The following is a 16667-nucleotide window of genomic DNA, read 5'->3' as shown; positions in this document are numbered from 1 at the left end:
AGTAAGCAGTGGCCCTTGTGTCTTTGCCAGTCATCATTTGAATATGGTAGCATGCAGTGCTATGCTGGCTACTGAGATACAAGGCAAGACAGCTGGAGAGTAGGAATGGCAGTTATGGGAATAGTTTCACTCAATCTTAAAAATAGACTTGAGAAGATTGTTCTGCTGCTGGACATTGCTGTGTCAGCATGAGATGACTGGAACTCTAACCACCACCTTAGGGCCTTAAGGAGAGGTAACCTAAAGCACGAATCAGATAGACTAAGCATGGCAAGCTGCGAGGATCAAAATAACCCAGGTACTTGTTAGTCGCTGAGCCACTAACAAAAGTAACCCAGGAGCTGAATTACCGTTTGACTTATTATATGAGAAAAAAATAATCCTTAGAATAAAAAGTTCCTTGATTAACTGTTTTCTTTTATTTGCAGTTAATGGTATCCTTCCAAAATAGCTTTTTCTACATTTCTGATGCACTAGGGTGGCCTTAATATTTAGAAGATTCCTATTGGGGGTCAGTGTGAAATCTGGGAAATGAACTAGAGAATGGAAGGCTTCATCTTAATTAGAACATGCTATAAGAAGCTGAACTTACTAGTCCAAGTGCCTAAGACAGGTTTAGCAAACTGCTTCTATAAAGGGCCAAGAGGTAAGCATTTGAAGCCATTTGACTTCCACTGCAACTATTCCGCCATCACCAGGCAAGGTCGTGACCCCAGGGTAGTCTGTGTAGTGAAAAAGCAGCCATAGACAACTTGAAAGCAAATGAGCATAGCCATGCTCCAATAAAACTTTTTTTGAAAAGGCAGGTAGTGGGCCAGTTTTGGGCTGGCCATAATCTGTGGATCTCTGACCTAAAGTACATTCTCCAGGGATGCTCAGGGCTGATGGGGCCCTGAGCAGCTAATTACGAGACCACCAGCCTGCCTCCCATCTTCTCTCTATTCGTGTGCAGTGTGTGTCCTCTGGGAAAGAGCTATCTGCAGTAAGATGGTGGAGAGGCCAAAAGTCAAGAGAGAGAAAATTGAGAAATAAGAGAATCATGTAATTGACAGCCTACTTAATCAGTTACTGAATAATTGATGGTTGGCTACATTTTTGGAAACCATTTGTCCAGAAAAGCCCATGAACTTGATGGCACTGAATGAATGAGAAAAGATGCATCTGGAGCAGGTTTGCTCCAGGTCATGTGGTTTAACACACAACCTCTTTGACCAAATAAAGGCAACATGATTAGCCTTCAGAGTTTGCACAAGGACAGGGGCATTTGGGTAGTCTGTAAGGATGTTGTTTTAAGTAGGGAAATAGGAAAGATTTTATTTCTTAAAGTGTTCATTTGTCTCATTTAGCCAGTGGACTGTTTAAATATACTTACAGGTGTCTGTAATAATGTCAAAAACAACATGGCAGTAGTGGAAATCGGATCGAAGCTTGATCTATGAAAGTACCATGGATGGGTATCTGTTGAGAAAAAAAAAAAAAAGAGAGGAAAAGTAGAATGGAAATTAGATTATCCCAGCTTAGATGGTATAATGATAAATATTATCAAAATTATACAATTATATAATTGTTCAGAAGAATGTTTCTTGATTTTATAAAGTCCTTCTCTTATCTCTCATTCTCCCTGGTTCCTTAAATGCAATGCCATCTCTGACAGAAGGTAGAAATGAATTCATGATTCTAAAGGAGTTCCTCAGTGTACATAGCCCCAGAGTGAGAGCCCCCAAAGGATGGTCAGATGGTCCTACCCTATGACGGCAGCTCAGGATCGGCGAGGTCTGTGTATCTCGGAGTAAGCATTGTGGTTTCAAGCATTGGCTCCTTGCGCCACATTTAGAACAGTCTATACTGTGTCACAGTAATGTACGCTACCATAAGATATTTGTATCCAGCACCCTCATGGATTTTGATTGATACAAATATGTTTGTATCACAAGAAGAACGTGTAAGAAGTTTCCCTATGAAAAACGTGATTGATTGATACAAATATGTTTGTATCACAAGAAGAACGTGTAAGAAGTTTCCCTATGAAAAGCACCTCAGGAAAAATGTTCCATTAGCTTTGTTTCTAATTAGGTCCTCTTTGCTTCTTTGGGGATTGAGTGAATACAGCCACTGTGAATCCCTCTAACTCTTCCATGTCGCTCTCCCCACAGCCTGATTGCCACTTTACAATTAATTGAGAAACCCATGCTTTGAAGTTGTTGCCAGCTGACTTAGCAGGAATAAACACACTTACAGGTGTCTCAGGAAGCACAGCTCTAATGCCTGGTGATTCTGAAATGACTTCCCTCTTGAGTGTGCTCCCTGCAGCTTGGCTCCTAGCTGGTTCTCTTGCAAAGTGGCCCTTGCAAGTCAGGTGGAGACGGGAAAGGAGTCGTTGTGCCAACTTTATTAGTGGAAATACAAATGGATTACACAAGAAGTATAATCTTGACTGGCAATCCATCGGTCAAAACAGCTCTTCTGCAGATGGGTGTGGAGGGCTGTGAGCACCAGCTTCCCTTCTCATCCTAGATCTCGAGCCTCTCTTTGTTCCTGCCGGTGCTGATCCGTCCACATCATATCCTCCCCCAAGTATCCTATGCTGCCTTTCTTCCCTTTTCCAGATGGCGCCGTCTCCTTTCTCGTCTCCACATTTCACAGGTTTGGCAAAGTCTCTCCCATCCTTCAAAATGCATTTTAAACATTTCTTCTTTGGGGTGCCTGGGTGGCTCAGTTGGATGATTCTTGATTTTAGCTCAGGTCATAATTTCAGGGTCCTGAGATCGAGCCCTGTGTGAGGCTCTGTGATCAGCAGGGAGTCTGCTTCTCTCCTCCATCTCCATCTGCCCCTTCCCATCATAAGGAGGTGAACAAACAAACAAATGTTTTTTAAAAAATAAACATTTGGGGGCACCTGGGTGTCTCAGTGGGCTAAAGCTTCTGCCTTCAGCTCGGGTCGTGACCCCAGGGTCCTGGGATTGAGCCCCACATTGGGTTCTCTGCTCGGCAGGGAGCCTGCTTCCTCCTCTCTCTCTCTGCCTGCCTCTCTACCTACTTGTAATCTCTGCCTGTCACATAAATAAATAAAATATTTAAAACAAAACAAAACAAAATTTGTTCCTCTAGGAAAGCCCCAGCTCTCTTAGGAAGAGTTATTCTATCTGCCATGCCTTCCCTTGTCTATGATAGAACATATCACATATTGAAATAAATTGACCCAGTTATGTGTCATTCTCTCCTTTCCTGATGGGTTTCTGAAGGTCAGAGCCTATATCTTTTCATTTTTGATGCCCAGCAATAGTAGAAAATTAATAAGTAGCTGTGAATATGTCAGACAACTGAAAAGCTAGATGCCATCTTAAAACATTGTCCAATGATGTACTGATCTACGAAACAGATTAGGACAAAATCCAACTTTTTTTTTTTTCTTTTGGTTCGGGGGACGGACAGAGCATATCATATATGTGTAATATGATAAACTTTAAATCCTGCTCAAAGCCAAGGAAGTAATTTTACACCCTGATTCCTGTGGGGTATAGGTCCACCACCGATACCAGATCTGGCTCCCCGCAGGGCTTTGTCATCCCTACCCCTCCCTCAATTCAAGATTACATCACCGAGGGCAATCCCATAGTGTGGTCCATCTACCTGTTTTTCCATGGTTCTTTATCCCAGGGGGACTTGACTGGGCCAAGAATTGACAAGAGGAAGTAGCTTTTGTACAGAGAGGTATAAGTGCAGAGGAGACAATCCCCCAGAGCCCAGGAGAACACTGAGGTGCTAAGGAAGCAGGGTAGCTCACCTGGCCTTTGGGGGAACAGTCTTGGCTGGGTTTGATGTGAAGGGGCAACTACTACAGGGGCTTGAAGACACTGCTGTCCACATGGGAGGGGGGGCATGTATCACGTGCAATTTTAGATGTGACACTGGAGAGTACCACAGACCCTTTTCCCCCAGCAGTGCCTTTCTTCAAGATGACGGGCAAAAACCGAGCCCCTCTCCCAGCCCCTCAGTAGTCACCAAAGTACACGTGTATTTTGTTCAATAATTCATTTGTGAATCTGTTGTCTGGAGTTTGGAACCTTTTATCCATAGAACTAATACTCTAAACGCTGGTTAGATTTCCACATGCTTTACTCATCCTCATTAGCTCATCGTGTTCCTGAGGCCAAGAATCTAGAGAACCTTTTCGACTATACTTAACCAATCTCTCCAATGTAATTTCTATGAGAAGGCATGTTTTGGGCCTCGGAGAGGGATGCTCATTCCCTGCTTCTTTTCTGTCCTGACTCAGGAGGCTTTTAGGCTCTTGGTATTCATGGGCAATGCTCTGAGAGCTGCAGTCTGGAGTACCAGGTCGTTTCCCATGGTTTTAACAAGCCACACTTCTGCTACTGCAGTCAGAGAAGACCTTCCTCCATTTCTAGATTCTCTCTGAGTGAAAATGCACTTGTAGAGTCAGTCAGGTGGGGAAGAAATGGCCTTGTCTTCATGGTGGGGTGGGGCTTCCAACTCTGTGTTCTTCTCTGTGGGCATTTTTGTGTGGAGCATGAGTATGGGCTCACAGGTAGGATGGCTAGAAACAGTGTTTGCGTCTCTGTGCCAGTTTGTTCTACACGTAGAGTCCCATCCTTCCATTGGTGGTTCCTTTAGCCTGCTACACTTCTCCATGGTTTTCTCCTCTTGCTCTTGGCCAGAGAGGGTTGTTCGTTGGTGTTCCGAGTCTGGCTTTTCCTCTTGGGGTCTCACCACCTAATTTTATTTTAGTGTATCACAGGAAAACAAGAGAATGGTTTATGTATGACTTTATTATATCTAAGGACAATTTACTTAAGGGCACATTTAGGGCTCTTTATAAAGAAAAGCAGAGAATGCTACAAAAACATCATTGCAAGCATAAGGAGAGAGGTGGAAAAGTGACTTTAAAGTATTTGTGATCTGATTGTGTACTTACCTTGTTATAAACATGAAATTCCTACCCGCCTAAGATGCTTCTAGCTAATGGTTCTACAGTGCAGACATATGGTTTGGCTTTAAGATAAAGCTCTATGGTTCAGGAAACCTCTAACCTCAACGTCACTTTAAGGCTTAAAAATAGCTTTCTCAGGACATTTGCTATTCTGCCTCTGAGCCTGTCTCTCCACCCCACCCCTCTCATTCAGATTGTGCTGTCAGGAGACAGGGACTTCTAAAAAGGTTTACGCAATGGCTATGAAATTTTGTCTGGCCCGTGACCTAGCTGGCCATTGATGTCGTACTCCCTGTCATCCTTTTTCTGTAACTCAAATGGGTGATGACAGCAGAAGTGAGGGATGATGCAAGTGCTTCTGACCTCAGATGAATGTTTGTATTCATACAAAGCAATCATAGCATTTTTTAGAAAATTAAAAAAAATAATTAAGCAAAATTTGGAGACAATTGTACTGAATGGTGCAGTAATCCTAGTGCTGTTCAAACTGAACAATGCCGACGAACATCACCCATGGTGACAACAGTCACCTAAATGAGATTGCTTTACTAAGGACCATTAACAGTGCTGGTGTATTCAACACATTTTTGAAGCTAAGTAATATGGCCAAGATGTTGGTAAGTAGGTTCAGATGCAGACATTCATCCTTACTTCGGAATTAAGGAAAGGTAAATCTGTTGTTGACCCACACTCACGTCAGGGGTGGGAAGTAGGGGATTTTGTAGGTGGCTGCTCGGTCCTACTGAGGAAGACGTACCATAGCTCTCTCCAGAGCCTCACACCTGGCCAGAGATAGCCTCAAGGAAGGATGGAGCTTCAGAGGAGTGTGGGGGTTTGTTCTTGTGGTTCATGGGAGAGCTGCACTTAAGAAGGCTTTGAGTATCTTCTCCATCTGATTTTCTATTTGTTCAGTTGCATATTTTCCAGTGCTTTCTATTTTTTTACATTGACAAATTTTGTTATATTTTTAGTTAAATTCTTTTTTTTTTCTTTTCTCTAATGCATTGTCATTGAACTCTTATGCCAATGTATTAATTTAAAAAAGAAAAAAAAAAAAAAGGAAAATCCTCAGTTTGGTATAATGCATTTAAGAAGTGCCCCCGGTTGATTTCCAGGCCTTCCCCATTTCCCATCTGGGTGGTTAGTATTAAGTATCTCCAAGAATTAGACTTGATTATTTGTTTTTTTCATATCTAAGGGTCCTGGAGATCCTGTGTCAAGGCCACAATTGAACCTTAGGAAGTGTGTGTGTGTGTGTGAGAGAGAGAGAGAGAGAGAGAGAGAGAGGGAGAGAGAGAGAGGGGGGGAGAGAGAGAGAGAGAGAGAGATTTTGAAGAACTTGAATTAACAGTGATGTGAGAGACATTTGCTTCCACTCAGGAAGGCATTTTTGTATCCCCAGAAACCATCCCTTTGGAGCCGCCCTGAGGACCAGGGTATGGATGGGCTGTTTTTGAACTTCACTTTTGGCTAAAGGTTTTGTTTATTTTCCTCTGCATGTCTCTCTCTCTCATTCCCTCATTGTTCTAGAGGTGAATCCACTGAGAAGAGGGTGTGGGAGGCCAGAGAGGAGGTAACTCCACAGGAAGTTTGTCAAGAGGATCCTATCCAAGGAATCATGGGTGATTTATGTTTTTCCCACCTTTTCCCAGATCCTGGTCATATTGTAACCTTTGAATAAACTGATAATTAAAAAACAAACAAACAAACAAACAAACAAAAACTATAGTCTCCTAAACAATTTGTCATTCCAGCCATTCTGGGAGTATTATTACAAAGAATTGCTCCCCCATCAAACTGGCTTTTATGTTCAAGGATAGGAATCAGTAGTGCTTGGTTAGATTGTCCAGTTTATGTGAGCCCAAAATAGATTTCTTGCTCCAACCCCAGGCCTAGCTGAGATGGTGTCAAAGTCTGGGTAAGGTTGGCTGAACCTCAGAGGCTGACTGGTGACACTGCAGGATGGGTCGCCTCATGTGCAGAGCAGAATTGCTAACAGTTATAAAACACGGGGTGCTGTGTTAGTTAATTAACAGCCCTTTATAAGTGGCTATTCTATATGAAGTTCCAATCCAGAAGCTGGAGTAAAAGAAAACTAAAAAGCAACATGCTAAATGCAATGTGGTATCCTGGACTGGATCTGGGAACAGAAAAAGAACATGAGAGGAAAAACTGGTGAAAGCCTAATGCAGTCTGGAGTTGAGGTTATAGTAATGTACCCGTGCTAATTTCCTCATTTCGAAGACTATATCATGGTTATGTAAGATGTTAACATAAGGGGAAGCTGAGTGAAGGGCATAGAGAAACTTTCTGTACTATCCCATCTCAACTTTTCTGTAGATTTAAAACTATTCCAAAATAAAAGTTTATTTAAAAATAAAGCAATATAAAAAAAAATAAAAATAAAAATAAAGCAAAAAGGCACATACCATCCAAGCTCATGGGACCCTTACTTTGCTAAACTTGGTCTCTGTCTGATATAGAAAGATCCTCTGAAATTATGACTACCTAAGTTATTTTTTCAAGGAATAGGCATTTTACTGAATGTTTTATTTTGCATATTTCCTATTAGAAGGTATTTCCAATACCTTAATCGCCCTTTATAATTATAAAGGATGGTTTGCTTAGTTGAACTGACACAGAAAAATGAGTGAATTTGTAATTTCTTCTGAACTTTTTGTACAGGCGACCTCAGAGACCAAGTACATATTAAATGGTAAATGAGAATCTCAGAATACCTTCCATCTGGCCCCTTCACATTGGGACTTAAGGGCCTTCAGTGTGTGCCAGTTTTAATAGTAAAGGGATGATCCCACCCTGCTGGGAGAAGAAGGTATTATTGAGCAATCGAAGATAAAATTACAGGATTATTTATAACAGAGATACAGAATGTTTCATCGAGTCTCCTTGTTGAAAGAAAGGGCTCAGAACTTTTCGTAAGAGGACAGTGTTTATTATCCAGAGAGATTAACTTACCAGCGAAACAATTTCACAATGATAGACATGATCGCTCACAGTTGAGGGAACAGGATGAGAAAAGCAGAACTGCACGTTGTCTCCTCAGGCTGCCCTAGAGCAGGTGTGAATGGCTTAGCTTCAGCCCAGTCAGACCACTAACAAAGTAAATGAGCCTTGGTAGGTGTGGATATCATCAGGAGACCCCACTTTCAGAAACCTCCACAGAGCACAGAGCAGTGATGGAGAGTTCCTGACAGAAAGTTCTTACCATTTGGAAGCCCTCAATCAAATGATCTTTCCTTACGTAGAGGGTGGGAGAGTCTGAGAAAACAATTCCTGCGGTGGACTTGGAGCATTCTTTAGATAGGACAGAATCACACGAGCTCTGTCCCACTGGGAAAATTACTGATGATGCACGTCAGGGGTGGGGCCCTGGGAATTGTACAAGTAGCGTGTTCTTGGGTAATGCTGACGCTACAGTACTATGCTGTGAGAATGTAGACTTTATTTCTGAATATTCATGGTAAATCTGATTGAGGTATTTATTTATTTTTCCTTTAAATCCCTCCATTATTTTTGTTTTGTTTTCTTTTTCTTTTTCTTCAGAGCTTATCCTTTTAGTTCTTTCCCCCAGTGCTGTAGCAGTACTGACAGCAACAGGGAGTGGAGTCCGAGGGTCTGTTTCTGATTGTCCTCTCTATAGATACTGAAGATGGGAAGAAAGGCATTTGGAGAGGTAAAGATTAAAAGCCATGGGGAGATTTAGATTTGGGCAAAATGCACCACACATCTTGCTGCCTTGGCAGTTTTTCTTCAGAGCTTACAAAGTGAGGGTGTTACCACATTGCCCTGCAGTTTGTTCAGAAGTCTACATAGGTAAGTAATTTGACCCACTAGGGAACCTGTAGGATAAGGGACCATGGACAGGGGACCCAGATTTTGAAGTGGCTCATACCTGTGGCTCTGCTTACTAGATACCCCTAAAGATCTGCTCCATCTGTTGCTTGGTCTCTTCCCAGAGAGCGGAAAGAGAATCTCATTGAAACATGTGTGATCTCTCCCTTTTTGATTGTGAACTTCCAAGATGGTGGGAGTCAAGATGTGCTCACTCTTTCTTGTAAAAATTATTTTTTAAAATTTCTTTTTTTTAAAAAAGAAAAGGAATACATAGTCAGTATAGAATGTCTAGATAACTTATCAATGACAAAGAAAAAATACATGTTACGTAATCATATAGCTACAATGACGTTCAAAGGCACATTTTACCAGCTTTTGTTTCCACCCTTTTCTCCTGGGTCTCATGTACATATGGATAAATAAAATCTCTCTCTTGCTATTGCTTTTTGTGTGTGGCAGCATGGGGAGCATGCTGGCTGTTGCCTGTATATGATTGTACCTCTGATTCAATTAGTGTCAGTCACTCTGACCTACGATTTGCACCAGGAACACAGGGGGCTTTTCTCTGTGGTGTTCCCTCTACTTTTTGCTCTCTTCCTCCAGATGCCTGCGTGATCCCTTCCTCACATCTTTCATGTCTTCAGTCAGAAGTGCCCTCCACAATGAGGACTTCTTGGGCCACTTTAAAATACGAAACACTTCTTACACAAACCTTGTATTCCCCCTCATTTCTTTTTTTCTTCCTGAGCAATCATGACAAACATACTCCGTGTTCTACTTATTTATCTTAATTATTATCAGCTTCCCCGGCTAGAGTATGAGATCCGTGACAGGGACTGTTACCTCCGATGTTCCCTGTACTATGCCCAGTGCAGAGCTGACAACTCCATGAATGCTTGTTTCAAAATGTCAGGTGAGGGGTGCCTAGGTGGCTCAATGGGTTAACCCCCTGCCTTTGACTCAGGTCACGATCTCAGGGTCTTGGGATTGAGCCCTTCATTGGGTTCTCTGCTCTGCAGGGAGCCTGCTTCCCCCCTCCCCCGCCATTCCTGCCTCTCTGCCTGCTTACTAAGATCTCTCTCTATGTCAAATAAATAAATAAAACCTTTTAAAAAATTGTCAAATGAAGAAACTTAGCAATGCATGAGGAATCATGGTCCATGTCCATGAATAACATCCATCCTAATTTGAATACCTTTGTTTTCATTTATAACTTTGTTTTTCACTACACCAGTATAAATATACTGCAGTTTATTAAACATCAGTTTAATAATTAATATGCCATAGTTCATTTGAATATGATCCTCGATTAATTCCAGAATATAAATGTATCCTTATTTGACTGCTGTATTCAGTGCTTTAGCAAAAAACCTTGTATATATTTGCTCAAATCTTTGATAATCTTTTTTGGATAAATTTCCAGAAAAGAAATTTCTGGTCAAGAAGAATCAATCTTTCTTTCTTTCTTTCTTTGAAGAATGTGTCTTTGAGTTTTTTAATACATATCATCAAATCACTCTCCAAAAAGGGTATATCTTTCTCAAAGAAATGATTTAGAAAGCTGATTTCTCCTCCCCTTTGATAATATGAAATTTTTTAAAACTATAAGATATTTTAAAAAAATATTACCAACTTTATGAGTAAAAATGGCAACATTTAAAAATATATAAATGTTTCTGTCATTACTGGTAAGATTGTTTTTTTCATATTTTTATTGGACATGCATATTTCTTTTTTTAGAGATTTGATTTATTTGAGATAGAGAGAGAGAGAATGATTTGTGGGGGAAGGGCAGAGAGAAAGGAAAAAAGCAGACTCTCCACTGAGCAGGAAGCCTGCTGAGGGGCTTGATCCCAGGACCCTGGGATTTTGACCTGAGCCCATGGCAAATGCTTAACTGATGGAGCCATTAGGCACTCCTGGACGTGCATATTTCTTTTACAGACTTTATTTCTTTTAGAGTGAGAGAGAGCACATGCTCAAGCTGGAGGATGGGCAGTATGTAAGGAGAGAGAGAATCTCAAGCAGACTCCATGCTGAGCATGGAGCCCAGTGTGGGTCTTGATCTCATGACCCTGGGAAACATTACTTGAGCTGAAATCAAGGTTTGGACACTTAACTGAGTGAGCCACATTGGCACCCCCATGCATATTTCTTTTATACGTTTTTAGTTTGTGTTTTCTGCTTATTTGGGGGGGAAGAGGTCAGCTTTCTTTTACAGCTTTTCCGGTGCTCTTTATATAAATAAGCATTTTTAAAATGCATATGGTTAATACTGTTTACCATTTTCTTTTAAATATCTTCATGGTATTTTTTGACATGCAGAACATTTTAATGTCCACGGAGTGAGATATGTGTATCTTTTCTATTTCAAACTATTTTTATTTTATGTTTAAAAATCTCAACCCATCCTGAGATTATCTGACTATCTCTATATATTTCTTCTAGTTGTTTTATGGCTTTATTACTTTTCCTAAATTGTTATCAATCTTGCATTTCCATTTATTTGATAATGTTGTTTCCCTTGCTGACTTGAAATTTCCCTATATTACATAGTAATTTGAATGTACTCTCTGGTTGTTTCTCCTTTTATTTTGTTTTATAAACCTGCACCTTTCTGTAGCAGAAACATACCTTAAAAATGATAGTTGTATAATCTGTTTTCCATATTTGAGGCTAAATTGGTACTCAAATTTTTAATTTTTAAAATAATAACAACTTTTTACTGTTTTGTTTTGTTCTGCTTTCAGAAGAAATTCAGAATTATTTTTTCCTTTTTTTTTTTTTTCATTTTTCTCCAGTGGTTAAACTTGCGTCAAATTTGTAAATAAATTTGGGAAGAAGTTACTTCTCTTGGTGTCTGGTTAGCTAATTACCTAATCTTTTTTTTTTTTTTTTTTTTTTAAGCCTATTAAATGTGACTCTATGTGCATAGCTCCTGGCCAGTTCCTAGTTTTTGCAAATTCTTCAACTTATCGGAAGGTCTGCTTGGGTGGGAAGCATCTTTTCCTACCCTAGCTGACAGGTTTTGCAATGGTAGGAATCCATGCCTCCCATTAAAGCTGTCATTCCCAAGATGCTGAGTCACTGCAGGCTCCCCTGTCTCTGCCCCTATTACCCATCTTTTCGCTGGTGAGATGGGAAGCCGGGTCTACCAGTAGATATGCAGTAGTTTGCCTTTCCCAACTGAGCTGGGAATTGGGAGTGAATGCCACAGATATATGCAGAAAGAGGGCAAACAGTAAATGTTCATCGGTTCAAGACATCATATGACCACGGATAGTTGTTCGAATTTTTTGTTGGTACAAATCTGAGCTTGGGCAAAGGATGGGGAGTGCAGACAATATCTTTTCTGACTCTGGAGAGGTTTATAATAAAAACAATAGCTTATTCCTAAATATAGCTCTTGCTCTAGGTCAGGCACCATTCTGCGTACTTTCTACATACAAATTCATTTAATCCTCACTAGTATCTTATGAAGGAAATCTTATTACTATTCTAGTTTTATAGCTTATCTCAATTGAACTCCTTATGCCTTGCAGCAGGCAGAAATTCACTTTAAATTCTGGCATCAGGTGGTCTATCAAATTAATTTTTAGTGTGTGTTCTATCTTTTTCAGTCTTCATTAATATTTTAGAGTCATACTTAGGGAAACACTTAGGGGTGCCAGTTAGGAGCATTTCAAACTGGAATTTGTACTTTTTCATTAAAAATAAAGCAGAGATATAAAATTCTACAAAGAAGAATGTATTACTAAGGCAAACACCCTGGTAACCACTACTCAAGTCAAGAAATAGACTGTAGCCCATCTTCCCATTGGTTCGTCTGTTTGCCTCATCCCTGTCTTGAGTCTCTTTGTTCCACCAAAGAATAACTGCTGTCCTGATGACTTTTCCATAAGCATTTTTTTCAGGTTTTTTTTATAGTTAGATTACACAGTGTGCCTCCCTGATTACCAAAATCTAGTCTTGCCCCCTTTTTAAAAGCTTGATGTATTTTTTTCTTGGGTATCTATCAGTTTTTTCCCTCCATTTGCTTTTTTCCTTATAATTTACTTGTAAAAGAACTCAGGGGGCATTTGACCCATAGAGTTTTCTAAAGTATAGATTTTGCTGATTATGTATGTCTGGTTTCATTTAGCACTTTATCCTTTCTGTTCCTTGCAAATGGGCAGGTGGCTCCAGAAATTGGATAGGATTTGGGTTGGATGCATTTAGCAGTAGTGGGATGGTGTTGGTTCTTTCATCAAAAAGTGCATAGTATCTGATGGTCTCTCTTTTTGTGACGATAGCAGCTGCTGACATGGAATGCCTAGGTCCATTAACTCACCAAAAGTTGCAAAATGGTTTTCTTTTATCATTTCTTTTTCATTAATCCACTACACTCATTTTGAACAAGGCAGTTTTCCTCATTCTCTAGTCCATACTCTGTACTATAGTTCCTTTAGAAAAGGCAGGAAAAAAATGACTTGATTCTGTCCCTTTATTTTACCAATTTTCCAATTAAGGAATTGATTCCCTATCCTTCTGCAAAGGCGACCAAGCAGGCTTTTAAGAAATACTGTTATGAATGCAGAGATTTAACATATGTGATGGGCTTTGATCAATTGCAGTTACTACCTCATTTGAAGTTTGAATTGTCTCATGTTTGCCAGGGGAAGCCTCTTCAAGTTTGCCCCCAGTCCTTGTGTCATGACTGCGGTAGTGATCTTGGATAGTTTCCTTGTTGGTTAGTGGGGCAGGATTCCCCAAGCTCATTTTACAGCCTTCTTGGAATCGCCTATTTTTCCTCTTAAAGGCAGTCTCTTTTAGTGTGGAATGGTATTTCAGGATTGGTATGGTTTTTGAGTGCTAGGGATGTCGTATTAAGTTTATAATTGTTTTTAGGTTTCTTTAGTGGACAGAACTAAGAAATACAGAGTTTTGTGCTTACTATCCCATTATCTTCTGTTTACTCTTTTCCCACAGTGAGCATCTTGATTCTCAAAGCCTCAGGAAATGACAAAATTAGAATATCCCCAAAGCACTCATTTACTTTATTCAACATTACACACATAACATCCAGCAAAATAACCATATTAATACTACACCTCTATATATTAACTGATAAATCTTTTTTTACAGCATATATTCTCCCCATTTTTTAAATTAAAAGTCAATAAATTCTTATTTAAGGAGTTTTTACTTGTGATTCCCTCTGCTGTCAGTCGCTGACAATCACCATAGTTCCTCCAAAGTGAGAATCATAATCTTCAAAATAGCCCTTTAAAAAAGAACTTGTTCAATCCACAGGTGTCACTGTCACGCTTGTATAACAGGAACATGAAGTAAGTTTCCATTTCCAGAGACGATCATGTAAACTGAAGCCAGCCTCCCTTTACCAAACCAATTATATTACAACTTGCATGGTTATTAGCAATACAGAAGGATTTAGCAAAAGACATTTGCAAGAGCAGAGATCTAGGCATGCACTGTTCAATATACTAGTCATATATAGTCAGATGAGAATTTGAAATATGACCATTACCAAATCACATACGGCTCATGTTACATTTATACTAGACAGTGCTGATCTAGGCAATGTAAGTGAACAGAGTTGATAAAATGTTCCCAATAGGCTGAATGCTAGCAAAGTAGCAGGTAGAAAAAAAACCTAGTGGGAAATTTTTTGTTATGGTCTTGTCCACAGCAAATGAGAAACTACACTCTCAAAGCCTTAGTAATGACCATTAATTCTCCCCATTTTTAAATTGTAAAATTATATTCACGTTATCTGAACATATAGTCATTACATGGGCTTCCATTTATATATATGAGCCTCCATTTATCTTGATTCTATAAGTCATTATATAAATCATGCTATCATTAATTCTTATATTGATGTCTCTCCAGTCATTTTGGTTATTTGAATCTTTTATTCCAGTAGATACAAGAAAGTCTCATGAAAACAAAGTTATCTGAGTTCTTGTCTGTTTTCACTTTGGGCCTTTTAAATTCAAATGTTAGTTTTGCTGGATATAAAAAGTTGGGGTCACATTTCTTTTGTTGAGAATGTAAGATATATTACTCCATTTGTTTTTGGGAATAAATCATCACAGTTGAAAAGTCTGATGGTGATTGAATTTTATTTCCCTTGTAAATAAGTTATTTTCTCCAAGGCCCAACCGAATTTTAACATTACTCTAAAAGTTCAGTAGTTGTTCTGAATCAATATTCAGATAATTCTCTTTTGATATATACTTTCTTAATTTTAATTTTAGGAAATATCAGTGTACTTGGTTTCTTTCCCCCCCTTCCTCTGGCTATTTTTTCAAGGTTTCTTATATTATTATATTGGATAACTTTTGTCTTTCTCCAATTTGTGACTTGCTATTAAATCTCTTTGTATCTCTTCTTTAAGAATTTTACAAAGTTTTCTTCATTTTGACTTCTACTTCTCTTAGAGAATTATTCATTGTGTGTATTCATAATCTCTTTCTTCTTGTTTAGTCTTTATTTCCAAAGTGATTTATTCTTTTATTTCCAGTTATTTTTGTGGTTCTTATACCTAACTTGTGAATTTTCTCATTCTTATGTTGCTCTTTCATCTCTTATATCATTTTCCTGAAGTTTCTTATTTTGCTTTGAAATAGAAGCAAAGGAATGTCACTTTCTCATGAGCACCCACTGGCTATTGGACGTTCTGCTAGTCTGAGGTCCATCAGTTTCACTCTCTGTCCCTGTACAGATGCTGATATCATACAGTATCTTTATGGCTTTTATTGATTTATTTTTATTTGCTTGTATTTTGAGGTTCATAGAAATATCTTGTCACCTAGTTTTGTTATGACTATTGTCTGTGAGGTCCCCCCCCCCCTGCTTTGGCTATCCAGTTCTGTTTTTATTGGGAGATTTAGAGGAATAATAATAATTTAAAAAAAGACTGCTGCCAACATCTCAGGATCCTCCTTATGTATATTTTTTTCATCAACCATCAGATATTTATTAAATGACAGGTCCTCTTACAGACACTGAGGTTATACTTCTGACCAAAACAACGTTCCTGCCCTCAAGAAGCATATATTATAATGAAAGTAGATAGGTATTAAACATATATACCAGTAAAAAAGTGAGAAAATATTGGATATAAGTAAGATACAAAAAGTAAGAAGTAACCAATCTTTAGTCCATCTTGACATATATATGTAAAAAATTAGAATAGTACTTTCTGAATGACAAAGCATGTTTTCATGTATTGCGTTCTTTCATCCCGACTTTTATTTCACAAATAGGGTAGAATTTGTTTCCCACATGATGGGGAGGAATTTCAGACTCAGTAATTATAAGTGACATGCAGTACTTCTAAAGTCAGGGCATTTTTTGAAACCAACTCTGCTCCTCTTTAATTTAATATTTCATGTTTTTCATATCACATCACACAAAACACTGTGTTGGAGGCTAGGGACAATGCATTTTTAGTCCAAGGAATTAACATTCCATGAGAGAGAATAAGATGTAAGCTGAATGATGTTAGTGTGTGGGGAGAAGGTTAAATGAAGTTCTGCAGGCAGGAGGGAAGAATGAGGTCTCTCTCTCTCCAGTAGAAGCTACTGAGGGGGCCTTGATGAAGGAGATGATGTTTGAGTGACCCTTGCATATAGAGAAACTGAAGGAATTCTGAGTGGGATGAGCCATGTGAACAAAGACATGTAGGGATGTACCTGATATAGTTGGAAGATAGCTAGAGTTCCTTCACTGGTTTATTTTTTCTATCATATACTCATTCAAAAGTTTTCTAGCTACTAGGTGTTAGGTACTGTCCTGGGGGAGAGACAAAAGGGGACATAAGAAAGAAGTCTAGTCTAGTGAGGAAGACTACTGC

At 39.2% G+C, this 16667-nt stretch overlaps 1 protein-coding gene and 1 non-coding gene across 2 annotated transcripts in view; one reads left to right on the top strand and one right to left on the bottom strand.

Annotated features, from left to right (window-relative positions):
- The window catches only part of ZMAT4 (zinc finger matrin-type 4), a 368171-nt gene that overhangs the window by 172012 nt on the left and 179492 nt on the right, over positions 1-16667 (top strand). The window lies entirely within an intron of this gene.
- LOC132006649 (small nucleolar RNA SNORA32) lies at positions 14409-14535 on the bottom strand. Its single transcript, XR_009401175.1, has one exon. It is a non-coding gene; the product is annotated as a small nucleolar RNA SNORA32 (small nucleolar RNA).

Source organism: Mustela nigripes, chromosome 18 (genome assembly GCF_022355385.1).
Source record: "Mustela nigripes isolate SB6536 chromosome 18, MUSNIG.SB6536, whole genome shotgun sequence".
NCBI lineage: Eukaryota > Metazoa > Chordata > Mammalia > Carnivora > Mustelidae > Mustela > Mustela nigripes.
Note: the sequence above shows the minus strand (reverse complement) of the source record. Positions and strands in the feature narration are given on the sequence as shown.